The 13,270-nt window shown below is 38.0% G+C and overlaps 1 protein-coding gene across 1 annotated transcript in view; it reads right to left on the bottom strand.

Moving 5' to 3' along the window:
• Positions 1–13,270, bottom strand: part of MTREX (Mtr4 exosome RNA helicase) — a 144,016-nt gene that overhangs the window by 62,100 nt on the left and 68,646 nt on the right. The gene's annotated exons all lie outside the window — the stretch shown is intronic.

The raw sequence follows: 13,270 nt of genomic DNA, 5'->3' as shown, positions 1-13,270 counted from the left end.
ATGATAGCAGAGACAATCCAAAATCTTGGAAAGAGAATGGAGAAAATACAGGAAATTTTGAACAAGGACCTAGAAGAACTAAAGAGCAAACAAACAATGATGAACAACACAATAAATGAAATTAAAAATTCTCTACAAGGAATCAGTAGCAGAATAACTGAGGCAGAAGAATGGATAAGTGACCTGGAAGATAAAACAGTGGAAATAACTACGACAGGCAGAATAAATGAAAAAGAATGAAAAGAATTGAGGACAGTCTCAGAGACCTCTGGGACAACATTAAACGCACCACTATTCGAATTATAGGGGGTCCCAGAAGAAGAGGAGAAAAAGAAATGGACTGAGAAAATATTTGAAGAGATTATATTTGAAAAGTTCCCTAATATGGGAAAGGAAATAGTCAACTCCAGAAGTGCAGAGTCCTATACAGGATAAATCCAAGGAGAAACAAGACAAGACACATATTAACTGAATGATCAAAAATTAAATACAAAAAAAATATTAAAAGCAGCAAGGGAAAAACAACAAATAACATACAAGGGAATCCCCATAAGTTTAACAGCAGATCTTTCAGCAGCAACTCTGTAAGCCAGAAGGGACTGGCAGGACATATTTAAAGTGGTGAAAGGGAAAAACCTAAAACCAAGATTACTCCCTACCCAGCAAGGATCTCATTCCGATTCGACAGAGAAATTAAAACCTTTACAGAAAAGCAAAAGCTAAGAGAAATCAGCACCACCAAACCAGCTTTACAACAAATGCTAAAGGAACTTCTCTAGGCAAGAAACACAAGAGAAGGAAAAGACCTACAATAACAAACCCCAAACAATTAACAAAATGGTAATAGGAACGTACATATCGATAACTACCTTAAATGTAAATGGATTAAATGCTCCAACCAAAAGACACAGACTGGCTGAATGGATACAAAAACAAGACCTGTACATATGCTGTCTACAAGAGACCCACTTCTGACCTAGAGACACATACAGACTGAAAGTGAGGGGATGGAGAATGATATTCCATGCAAATGGAAATCAAAAGAAAGCCAGAGTAGCAATACTCATATCAGATAAAATAGACTTTAAAATAAAGAATGTTACAAGAGACAAAGAAGGACACTACATAATGAGCAAGGGATCAATCCAAGAACACATAATTGTAAATATTTATGCAACCAACATAGGAGCACCTCAATACATAAGGCAAATGCTAACAACCATAAAAGGGGAAACCGACAGTAACACAATCATAGTAGGGAACTTTAACACCCCACTTTCACCAATGGACAGATCATCCAAAATGAAAATTAATAAAGAAACACAAGCTTTAAATGATACATAAACAAGAGGGACTTAATTGATATTTGTAGGACATTCCATCCAAAAACAACAGAATACACTTTCTTCTCAAGTGCTCCTGGAACATTCTCCAGGATAGATCATATCCTGTGTCACAAATCAAGTCTTGGTAAATTTAAGAAAACTGAAATCGTTTCAAGTTATCTTTTCTGACCACGATGCTATGGAACGAGATATCAATTACAGGAAAAAATCTGCAAAAAAACAAACATATGGAGGCCAAACAATACACTACTAAATAACCAAGAGATCACTAAAGAAATCAAATTGGAAATCAAAAAAATACCTAGAAACAAATGACAATTAAAACACGATGACCCAAAACCTATGGGATGCAGCAAAAGCAGTTCTACGAGGGAGGTTTATAGCAAGCACTACAATCCTACCTCAAGAAACAAGAAACATCTCAGATAAACAACCTAACCTTACACCTAAAGCAATGAGAGAAAGAAGAACAAAAAAAAAAAAACCAAAGTTAGCAGAAGAAATTATAAAGATCAGATCAGAAATAAATGAAAAAGAAATGAAGAAAATGACATCAAAGATCAATAAAATTAAAAGCTGGTTCTTTGAGAAGATAAACAAAATGGATAAACCATTAGCCAGACTCATGAAGAAAAAAAGGGAGAAGACTCAAATCAGTAGAATGAGATATGAAGAAGTAACAATCGACACTGTAGAAATACAAAGGATTGTGAGAGATTACTACAAGCAACTCTATGCCAATAAAATGGAAAACCTGGAGAAATGGACAAATTCATAGAAAAGTACAACCTTCCGAGACCGAACCAGGAAGAAATAGAAAATACAAACAGACCAACAGACAAGCACTGAAACTGAGACTGTGATTAAAAATCTTCCAACAAACAAAAGCACAGCACCAGATGGCTTCACAGCCAAATTCTAACAAACATTTAGAGAAGAGCTAACACCTCCCTTCTCAAACTCTTCCAAAATATAGCAGAGGGAGGAACACTTCCAAACTCTTTTTACAAGGCCACCACCACCCTGATACCAAAACCAGAAAAAGATGTCACAAAGAAAGAAAACTAGAGGCCAGTATCACTGATGAATATAGATGCCAAAACTCCTCAACAAAATACTAGCAAACAGAATCCAACAGCACATTAAAAGGATCATACACCATGATCAAGTGGGGTTTATCCCAGGAATGCAAGGATTCTTCAATATACGCAAATCAATCAGTGTGATAAACCATATGATCATCTCAATAGATGCAGAAAAAGCTTTTGACAAAATTCAACACCGATTTATGATAAAAACCCTCCAGAAAGTAGGCACAGAGGGAACTTACCTCAACATAATAAAGGTCATATATGATAAACCCACAGCCAACATCGTTCTCAATGGTGAAAAGCTGAAACCATTTCCTTTAAGATCAGGAACAAGACAAGATGTCCAAACTCACCACTATTATTCAACATAGTTATGGAAGTTTTAGCCACAGCAATCAGAGATGAAAAAGAAATAAAAGGAATCCAAATCGGAAAAGAAGAAGTAAAGCTGTCACTGTTTGCAGGTCACATGACACTATACATAGAGAATCCTAAAGATGCTACCAGAAAACTACTAGAGCTAATCAATGAATTTGGTAAAGTAGTAGGATACAAAATTAATGCACAGAAATCTCTTGCATTCCTATTCACTAAGGATGAAACCTGAAAGAGAAATTAAGGAAACACTCCCATTTACCACTGCAACAAACAGAATAAAATACCTAGGAATAAACCTACCTAAAGCGACAACAGACCTGTATGTAGAAAACTATAAGACACTGATGAAAGAAAATAAAGATGAAACAAACAGATGGAAAGATATACTATGTTCTTGGATTGGGAAAATCAACATTGTGAAAATGACTACACAACACAATCTACAGATTCAATGCAATCCCTATCAAACTACCAATGGCATTTTTCACAGAACTAGAACAAAAAATTTCACAATTTGTATGGAAACACAGAAGACCCCGAATAGCCAAAGCAATCTTGAGAAAGAAAAATGGAACTGGATGAATCAGGCTCCCAGACTTCGGACTATACTACAAAGCTACAGTAATCAAGACAGTATGGTACTGACACAAAAACAGAAATATAGATCAATGGAACAGGATAGAAAGCCCAGAGATAAACACACACATATGGTCACCTTATCTCTGATAAAGGAGGCAACAGTATACAATGGAGAAAAAACAGCCTCTTCAATAAGTGGTGCTGGGAAAACTGGACAGCTTCATGCAGAAGAATGAAATCAGAACACTCCCTAACACCACACACAAAAGTAAAAGTCAAAATGGATTAAAGACCTAAATGTAAGGCCAGAAACTATAAAACTCTCAGAGGAAAACATAGGCCGAACACTCTATGACATAAATCACAGCAAGATCCTTTTTGACCCACCTCCTAGAGAAATGGAAATAAAAACAAAAATAAACAAATGGAACTTAATGAAGGTTAAAAGCTTTTGCACAGCAAAGGAATACATAAACGAGATGAAAAGACAACCCTCAGAATGGGAGAAAATATTTGCAAAGGAAGCAATTGACAAAGGATTAATCTCCAAAATTTACAAGCAGCTCATGCAGCTCAATATCAAAAAAACAAACAACCCAATCCAAAAGTGGCCAGAAGACCTAAATCGACATTTCTCCAAAGAAGATATACAGATTGCCAACAAACATATGAAAAGACACTCAACACCACTAATCATTAGAGAAATGCAAATCAAAACTACAGTGAGGTATTACCTCACACCAGTCAGAATAGGCATCATCAAAAAATCTACAAACAATAAATGCTGGAGAGGGTGTGGAGAAAAGGGAACCCTCTTGCACTGTTGGTGGGAATGTCAATTGATACAGACACTATGGAGAACAGTATGGAGGTTCCTTAAAAAACTAAAAATAGAACTACCATACGATCCAGCAATCCCACTACTGGGCATATACCCTGAGAAAACCATAATTCAAAACAAGTCATGTACCACAATTTTCATTGCAGCTGTATTTACAACAGCCAGGACATGGAAGCAACCTAAGTGTCCACTGACAGATGAATGGATAAAGAGGTGGCACATATATACAATGGAATATTACTCAGCCATAAAAAGAAATGTAATTGAGTTATTTGTAGTGAGGTGGATGGACCTAGAGTCTGTCATACAGAGTGAAGTCAGAAAGAGAAAAACAAATACCGTATGATAACACATATATATGGGGGGGAAAAAAAGGTTCTGAAGAACCTAGGGGCAGGACAGGAATAAAGATGCAGACCTACAGAATGGACTTGAGGACACGGGGTGGGGGAAGGGTAAGCTGGGATGAAGTGAGAGAGTGGCATGAACATACATACACTACCAAATGTAAAATAGATAGTGGGAAGCAGCCACACAGCACAGGGAGATCAGCTTGATGCCCTGTGACCACCTAGAGGGATGGGATGGGGAGGGTGGGAGGGAGACGCAAGAGGGAGTAGATATGGGGACATATGTATATGTATAGCTGATTCATTTTTTATAAAGGAGAAACTAACACACCATTGTAAAGCAATTATACTCCAATAAAGATGTTTAGTAAAAGAAATTATATTGTTTGGTTTTTTTGTTGCTGAGTTGTAAGTGGTCTTTATATATTCTGGATACTAGACCCTTATCAGTTACATGATTTACAAATATTTTCTCCCACTCTGTGGGTTTTCTTTTCACTTTATTGTTGGTATATATTGAAGTGCAAAAGTTTTAAAGTTTAGATAAAATCCAATTTATTTATTTTTTCTTTTGTTGCTTGTACTTTTGGTATCTTATGTAAGAAACCACTGCCAAATCTAAGGTTATGTAGATTTTTAGCTATGTTTTCTTCAGAGTTTTATGGTTTCAGCTGTTTATTTAGGACTTTCATCCATTTTCAGTTAATCTGTGTATATGGTGTGAGGTAAGGGTCCAAATTCACTTTTTTTGCATGTGGCTATCAACTATCACAGCAGCACCACAGATATATGGGTTTATTTCTGGACTCTCAATTCTATTCCATTGACCAAACTCCTGTATTTAACCTGTGTGCTTCAGTTTCTTTACTCACAAAATGAGGATAACAATAGTAGCCATACCCCACAAGGCTATAATTAGAGGCTGACAGAACATATGGAAAGTACTTAGCTAACAGTATAGCACACTGTAAACACTGAGGAAGGATATTACTGTATTATTATTATTATTTTAAAATTATCATCTTCAACCTTCTCACAGACTGCTCCCGCTAACTTCTGGTCTTTTGCACTCTTTTAGGCATTTAGGTTGTTAATTTATTTTTTTGGAAAGATGGAAAAAGGTAAATGTGATAGCCTAGGACCATGATATCAGGCATGGGAATAAGCAAAGTTTTTGATTTCTGAACTCTCCTTAATACCCCACGCATGTCCAACTTCTGGCTGAATTCCCACCCCACACAGTCATCCTTATACACAACAACAAATCCAATCTACTGCATGGAGACAGAAGGGAAAGATGTCGTCACCAAGTTAGATCTTCTGACTAAAAACAAACAAACAAAAAACTATTAAAAGTTTGTTTCTCTCTCCAATTTCCCAGGTCTTTTCCTTTCTGCATCTATTCTAAGTAGATGACACCAACTTAAAGATTCACTTAGGAGGCATCCCATTTTAAAAGTAAAAAAAGAAAAAATAATTTAAAGAAAGTATTTAGAAGTCACTTCTCTTCCTTCCCTCTGAAGAGTACCCACCTGCGTCATAGGCAGCTCCTAATTTCCACTGGCACACTGTAACCCTGCATCCTGCTCCTGTGAGCTGATCACTAGAGAACTCTGCCTCAAGGGACTTCCTTCCTGCAGACTCAGTTTCAAGAACCCTTACCAGCCTTGCCAGCCTCAGCTTACCTCTGTGCCCCTCAAGTTTTTCTATGAGCTTCTGTGAGCCAACCCTCGCCTGGACACCCTTATATCCTTAGTATCCAGTATAGCCTGGCCCCCAGGGCTTCAACGCGGAGTTTATCCATGAGTCCTTTCCTGCAGAAGGTACAACCACTTCCAATGACAGGAGGACTTCGTCCTGCTTCATTTCACTGTTAGTCCTAGACAATGACTTCTTTTTGGAAAAGAATATGCCTTCCAGGCAACTCTTGACTCTTCTTCCCATCACTGAGGATTTCTTGTGTTCAGATTTATAGAACTGAGGTATGAAAGAATAATCTTGGGGTATGAGGGGTGTACCAGAATAGAACAAACAATATGCATTCAGAAAGCACCCCAAGAGAAAAAAAATGTCAACTTAACAGCATTTCCCATCTGTAAAGAGATAGAGAACAACTACATGGTGGCTGGCAGCTTTTTTGTTTTTATCATAATAGAGGAGGGTTGCAGGGCAGAATGAGCAAGAATTAGCTCCACAGAACATCTGGACTCAAGCTGAAACCCTAAGAGACGGAGCTAACTGAGGGTGTATGACGGCAAGGGCAGCTCACATGTGGTGAGAACTTTATAGGAGAAAAAGCAGTTTTTAAAATTATTTAATCTGAGCCTCCTAACGCTTTTAAGTATTCAAAATAGTTGCTATAATATCTATATTATTCTTCTGGGACTCGAATCACAATTAGGAGACCTGACCCAAATCACATGCCACATGGGAGCAGGACCGAACATTAGAACCCTAAGGTCCAGTTCCAGGATTTCCCTCATCCTTAACAATGAACAAACCATCTCATTTCATCTCCAGATGCTCAGGAATCTTTCCAAAGTAAATACATACATATAAATTTCCATCTGTTGATGAAGACTATAATTTCATAAATAATTTTGGTAAAAAACCTAAATCCATAATTTTTTAACCATATGTTTAAAAAACAGGATATATGTATCTCTATAACATATACTATTATTAAGTTCCTGCACTTGCGTTTGTAGAAAGGGGGCTTAGGTCAATTTGTGCGAAGAACTTTTAGCATGCAATCTACTGGGTCAACATCTGGCACCAACTGTGACACTCCTCTCTACAGCTCTCCTTGCACTTGACTTCTCTCTTTCTTAGAAAAGTCAACAAGAGCAATAACAATACTTCCATTGTACTTGTCCCTGGTCAGACCTCCCATAGAAAATACTATTTACCTCTGGGCACCACATTTTAAGTAAGATACATTTAGACATTTAAAAAGTTGGATGAAAAATTAGCTATAGGAAGAGACTGAAATGTTATCAGGGATGTGTGAGGAGACCCAGAGTTTGCAGACCATGTCCTCCTCCTCTAAGCCTATTTATTTGTATTAATTGCTTATTTTTAGTGACACCAGAGTCAGATCTGCCGAAAAGTCTGCTGAAGTATTGAGATATGTTCTTTGGAATTTTTTATCTTTTCTTTGCTTTTTGTTTTTACCTCTAACTTCTGGTCTTTTATACTCTCTTAGGCATATTGCATTATCCTGGTTATTTTTAAATGAACTGCATTACTTTTTACATGAACTGTATTCCTTTCATTTGAGAATAGAAGGCTATTCTGAACACATTATAAGAGTAAACATTATCAGAAGAAGATATGATTTAAAAAATGTGGCAGACTAAAGTCAATAAGAGGTTATATGAAAAGGAAAAATATACACTGAAATGCTAATCTTGCTGCCTTACCAAAAGTTACAAAGTAACACTGCAGGTATCAGTGGAATACTAAATAAGCACTGACAGGAGTTGTTTATGGAGAGATGATACACAAAGATTCTGCCTGATGCTTAAATACTGCCCCCATCCTCCACTCCAAATCATTTCTGTTCTCAGGCAACTTAACTAATGAATCAAAAGTTTGAGAGACAGAAATCACATGTGTTTTGTATCTAGTAAGAAATCACATGTGTTTTATATCTAGGACTCTAAATACAGATATATACCACTCCAGGAAGTTAGTTTAGGTGCAGCCCACTTTTTCCCAAATTAAGGAAAGTATATCTTGCACACCAATCAAAAAGTAGAGGAACCTCAGTATAATAAGCTGGTTTTCCTGCAGTGTACCGCCATAAGAAAGCCTCAGTATCTTAGGAAACCGCACGTGAGATATGCCCATAAACTCTTAAGACAGTCTGCAATCAACTTCCCCCTTTTGAGGGAGAGGGGCGATGGGGTTCCAAAATTATATTTGTATCATATAAAACGTGCAATAGATACAGACCTGTGAGTGATGGGGAAATGGACTGCTACTCCCAGTACTGAGCAAATTTTACAAAAGGTTAAAGTTTAAATGGCTTTACTGATGTATGGCATTACTATCATTAATTAAAACAAGCTCTTACTGAGAATTTAACATAAATGATCTCATTTAATTTTCATGATTTGGATGAACTAGATATTATTCCAATTGCATAAAAGAGCAAACTAAGGTTGAAGCAGTCTGTATTCAAACCCATGTCTAACTCCACAGCTCCTGCTATTAACCATGGCATTATCTATTAATGAAACTAAACAAAAGGATTAAAATTAAATCTGCATTTCTCTTTCCATTTTTCTTTCCAGTAAAGGAACAGTGAAATCCTAGAATTAAAATAAATAAATAATTAATTAATTTTTGGATGCGTTGGGTCTTCGTTGCTGTGCGTGGGGTTTCATTAGTTGTGACAAGCGGGGGCTGCTCTTCATTGAGGTGTGTGGGCTTCTTACTGAGGTGGCTTCTCTTGTTGTGGTGCATGGGCTCTAGAGCACAGGCTCAGTAGTTGTGGCACACAGGCTTAGTTGCTCCACACGGGCTTAGTTGCTCTGTGGCATGTGGGATCTTCCCAGACCAGGGCTCGAACCCGTGCCCCTGCGTTGGCAGGCAGATTCTTAACCACTGCACCACCAGGGAAGCCAGGAATCCTAGAATTTTTACTGTTTGTTTTGTATTTTTTTAAAAAACATTTTTTTTGTTGTTGTTGTTGATTCTCACAACCCCATGAGGGAAATACTGTTTGTTTTTTGTTTGCTTTTGTAAATTTATTTATTTATTTTTGGCTGTGTTGGGTTTTCATTTCTGCGTGTGGGCTTTCTCTAGTTACGGCGAACGGGAACTACTCTCTGTTACGGTGTGCAGGCTTCTTGTTGCAGAGCATGGGCTCTAGGTGCACGGGCTTCAGTAGTTGTGGCACGTGGGCTCAGAGTTGTGGCACATGGGCTTAGGTGCTCCACGGCATGTGGGATATTTCCGGACCGGGGCTTGAACCCGCGTCCCCTGCACTGGAAGGCGGATTCTTAACCACTGTGCCACCAGGGAAGCCCCAAGAATTTTTACTCTATGACTCACTGGAAAATCTACTGTGGATTCAGTAAATCAAAATGAAAAACGTCTCATGTATGACAGCCATTTAAGTTTGTTGTAAAAATTAAAGCAGTGTATTTGTAAAATAAAGATTAATTCTGTACTTCCAAAGATAACAGTCTACATTTTAATTTTGGTATACTTAAGGTGGTAAAAATAACACCAGGTCTCTTGAAAAGATTCTATGTATCGATAGCAAAAGGAATCATACTCTTCCAAGTAATAAGTGAAATGGAAATAAATTTCATTCAAGATGTATTCTGCAATTTAAAAGCACAGAGGATAGCCCCTATCACCTCTACCCATCTCCTCTTACACTACGTGCTCTTTGGTCACACAGCTCAGCCCTGCAAACTACTAAAGGTGTTGCAACTACCCCACAATTATCACTTTCATCACTTCAATTCCTACTTCTTCCACTAAATATACTTTTGATATTTAGTCTATTTGTTGGTTCCAAAATATTAGCAAAACAGGTCTCACCCCTTTTAAAAGAGAGCTAAGGGAAAGGCAAGGATAATTCAATTGCAAGAAGATTCAAGTATGTGGTAGCAACACAGGGGGTAGGAGGTTATGTTAACAATCCTTTTAAAACATAAATCAGAACCACACTGAAAACAGCAGCAACAACAGTTGGGGCTTGCCTCTCCCGTTGCGGAGCACGGGCTCCAGACGCGCAAGCTCAGCGGCCATGGCTCACGGGCCCAGCCGCTCCGTGGCATGTGGGATCCTCCCGGACCGGGGCACGAACCCGCGTCCCCTGCATCGGCAGGCGGACTCTCAACCACTGCGCCACCAGGGAAGCCCCCAATATTTTTTTTTAAGATTTTTTTTTTGTGTGAACCATTTTTAAGGTCTTTATTGAATTTGTTACAATACTGCTTCTGTTTTATGTTTTGGAGTTTTTGAACCTGAGGCATGTGGGATCTTAGCATGTGGGATCTTAGCTCCCTGACCAGGGAGTGAACCCGCACCTCCTACCCTGGAAGGTGAAGTCTTAACCACAGGACTACCAGGGAAGTCCTGGTGGCAATGTTTAAGCTCACAGTGTGGGTAGCAGTCTTGTTCAAAGTCATATTGAATAATCTGAGCCCAGCTAAAAGTCCTAAGGGCTTTAAATAAATGGGAAAATACTTGGAGAATTCTCCCTCTATCCCCTGCTGTATCTGGGATATTTTCTATGGAATTACAAAAGAATAATAGAAAGTGAAGTTTAAAAAGTAACTTACTTTACCAAAGGGTAAGGGTGGGGGAGGGATAAATTGGGAGTATGGGATTAACAAAGGCACACTACCATATATAAATTAGATAAACAGGGTTTTACTGTACAGCATAGAGAACTAGATTTAATATTTTATAATAAACTATAATGGAAAAGAATTTTAAAAAAGGAACATAGATATATACATATATATGTGTATAACCAAATCACTTTGCCGTACACCTGAAACCAACACAATACTGTAAATCAACTATACTTCAATGTTTTAAAAAGTAATATTTTTAAAAAATCTGACTCATGGGCTTCCCTGGTGGCGCAGTGGTTGAGTCTGCCTGCTGATGCAGGGGACATGGGTTCGTGCCCCGGTCTGGGAAGATCCCACATGCCGCGGAGCAGCTGGGCCCGTGAGCCATGGCCGCTGGGCCTGCACGTCCGGAGCCTGTGCTCCTCCGCAACGGGAGAGGCCACAACAGGGAGAGCCCCGTGTACCACAAAAAAAAAAAATCAAAAATCTGACATCTTTTTTTATATATAAATTTACCTATCTATCTATCTATCTATCTATCTATCTATCTATCTATCTATCTATCTATCTAAGGCTGTGTTGGGTCTTTGTTGCTGTGCCCGGGCTTTCTCCAGTTGCGGCGAGCGGGGGCTACTCTTTGTTGCGGTGCACGGGCTTCTCATTGTGGTGGCTTCTCTTGTTGCGAAGCATGGGCTCAAGGCACGCGGGCTTCAGTAGTTGTGGCTCATGGGCTCTAGAGTGCAGGCTCAGTAGTTGTGGCGCACGGGTTTAGTTGCTCCATGGCATGTGGGATCTTCCCGGACCAGGTATCGAACCTGTGTCCCCTGCATTGGCAGGCAGATTGTTATCCACTGTGCCACCAGGGAAGCCCAAAAGTAAGTCTTAATATCAGCCAGCTCAAGAATTTTTTTTTTTTTTTTTTTTTTTTTTTTGCCGTACGCGGGCCTCTCACTGTTGTGGCCTCTCCTGTTGCGGAGCACAGGCTCCTGACGCGCAGGCTCAGTGGCCATGGCTCACAGGCCCAGCCGCTCCGTGGCATGTGGGATCTTCCCAGACCGGGACACGAACCCGAGTCCCCTGCATCGGCAGGCGGACTCTCAAACACTGAGCCACTGAAGCCCAAGAATTTTTTTCATTGTTGTCTTTTTTCCAGCCAGAGAAGTTACTACATCTATTCTTGTCATATTAAAAAGGGATGACCCACACTTTAATAAAAACAGCATGGGTTAGTTAGGAACTGGAGTCCAAGTCAAACCTGCCATCAATCAAATGTGTAACCTTATATACAGACTTAACTTCTCTTATGCCTTATTTTTTTACACCTGTAAAATGATGCCAAAGCTTCTTCCAGCTCTGTATTTTGTAATGAAGAAGCTCTCTTAATTAAGACCAAAGAAATTAAGAGGAAATAATTATGATGTCATCCAGGTAAGGGTAAAAAAAATGAGAATTTAACTTACTTGGATGTTCCAAGCCTTTTCATTTTTTTAAGGTATATTATTACACTTCATTTACTTTCAGGTGCATAAAATTGAGTGGTAGTATCCTATCCACGATAGAAAGATATCTCAAATTTGCCTTTATTGTTAAATAAATCATAGTACATTCATAAAATGAAAATATTATGCAGTTATTAAAAACCATACTTTCAAAGAATAATTGAAGTTAAATTTAAAAAAGCCAGAATCAGTGAGTTAATGTAAAGCATTTAACACAAGGTTAGCCATATGATAAATGTTTAACAAATGATATCAACTCTAATAACATCGTTGTTATTAGCAAAACATTGTTAATCCCGACTTTGAAAAAAATATGAAAAATATGTATGAAAAATAAAAATGATGGAAGAACCATGAAGTGTTAGCAGTGGTTGTGTGGCTGTCTGTGTGAGATTACAAATGGTCTTAAATTTCCTTTGTATCTTTTGCAAAATTTGGGGTTTTTTTTTCTTTACAACTATGCATTGTTTTTATAAGATTTACCCAAACCAGAATTTTAAATCTTTGCTTCTGTTTTAGATTGTAATCAGTTCTATATGATAATCAGCCACGATCTTCTAGAATAAGGATCAACACACAATTCTACTTGAACACAGTTACAATAGAACACTTACTTCTTTGACTTTAGAAAGCATTATATTTTGAATATCATTATTCATGAATATGAATTATCATGTGATATGTCTATAACAATAAATTATATTAAATTTGAATTAACCATAGAATTATGTCCTGATAGTGTCTTCTTTTATTTTAAAATGTTCTAGTTGGTTACAATGATTTGGCTTACCAGAAAAAAACCAATGGCTAAAGCAGTCAATGACACAGTAATTTTGCTATTTGGTCTACCCTAGCTAAATGAG

Source organism: Globicephala melas, chromosome 3, assembly GCF_963455315.2.
Source record: "Globicephala melas chromosome 3, mGloMel1.2, whole genome shotgun sequence".
Lineage (NCBI taxonomy): Eukaryota > Metazoa > Chordata > Mammalia > Artiodactyla > Delphinidae > Globicephala > Globicephala melas.
Note: the sequence above shows the minus strand (reverse complement) of the source record. Positions and strands in the feature narration are given on the sequence as shown.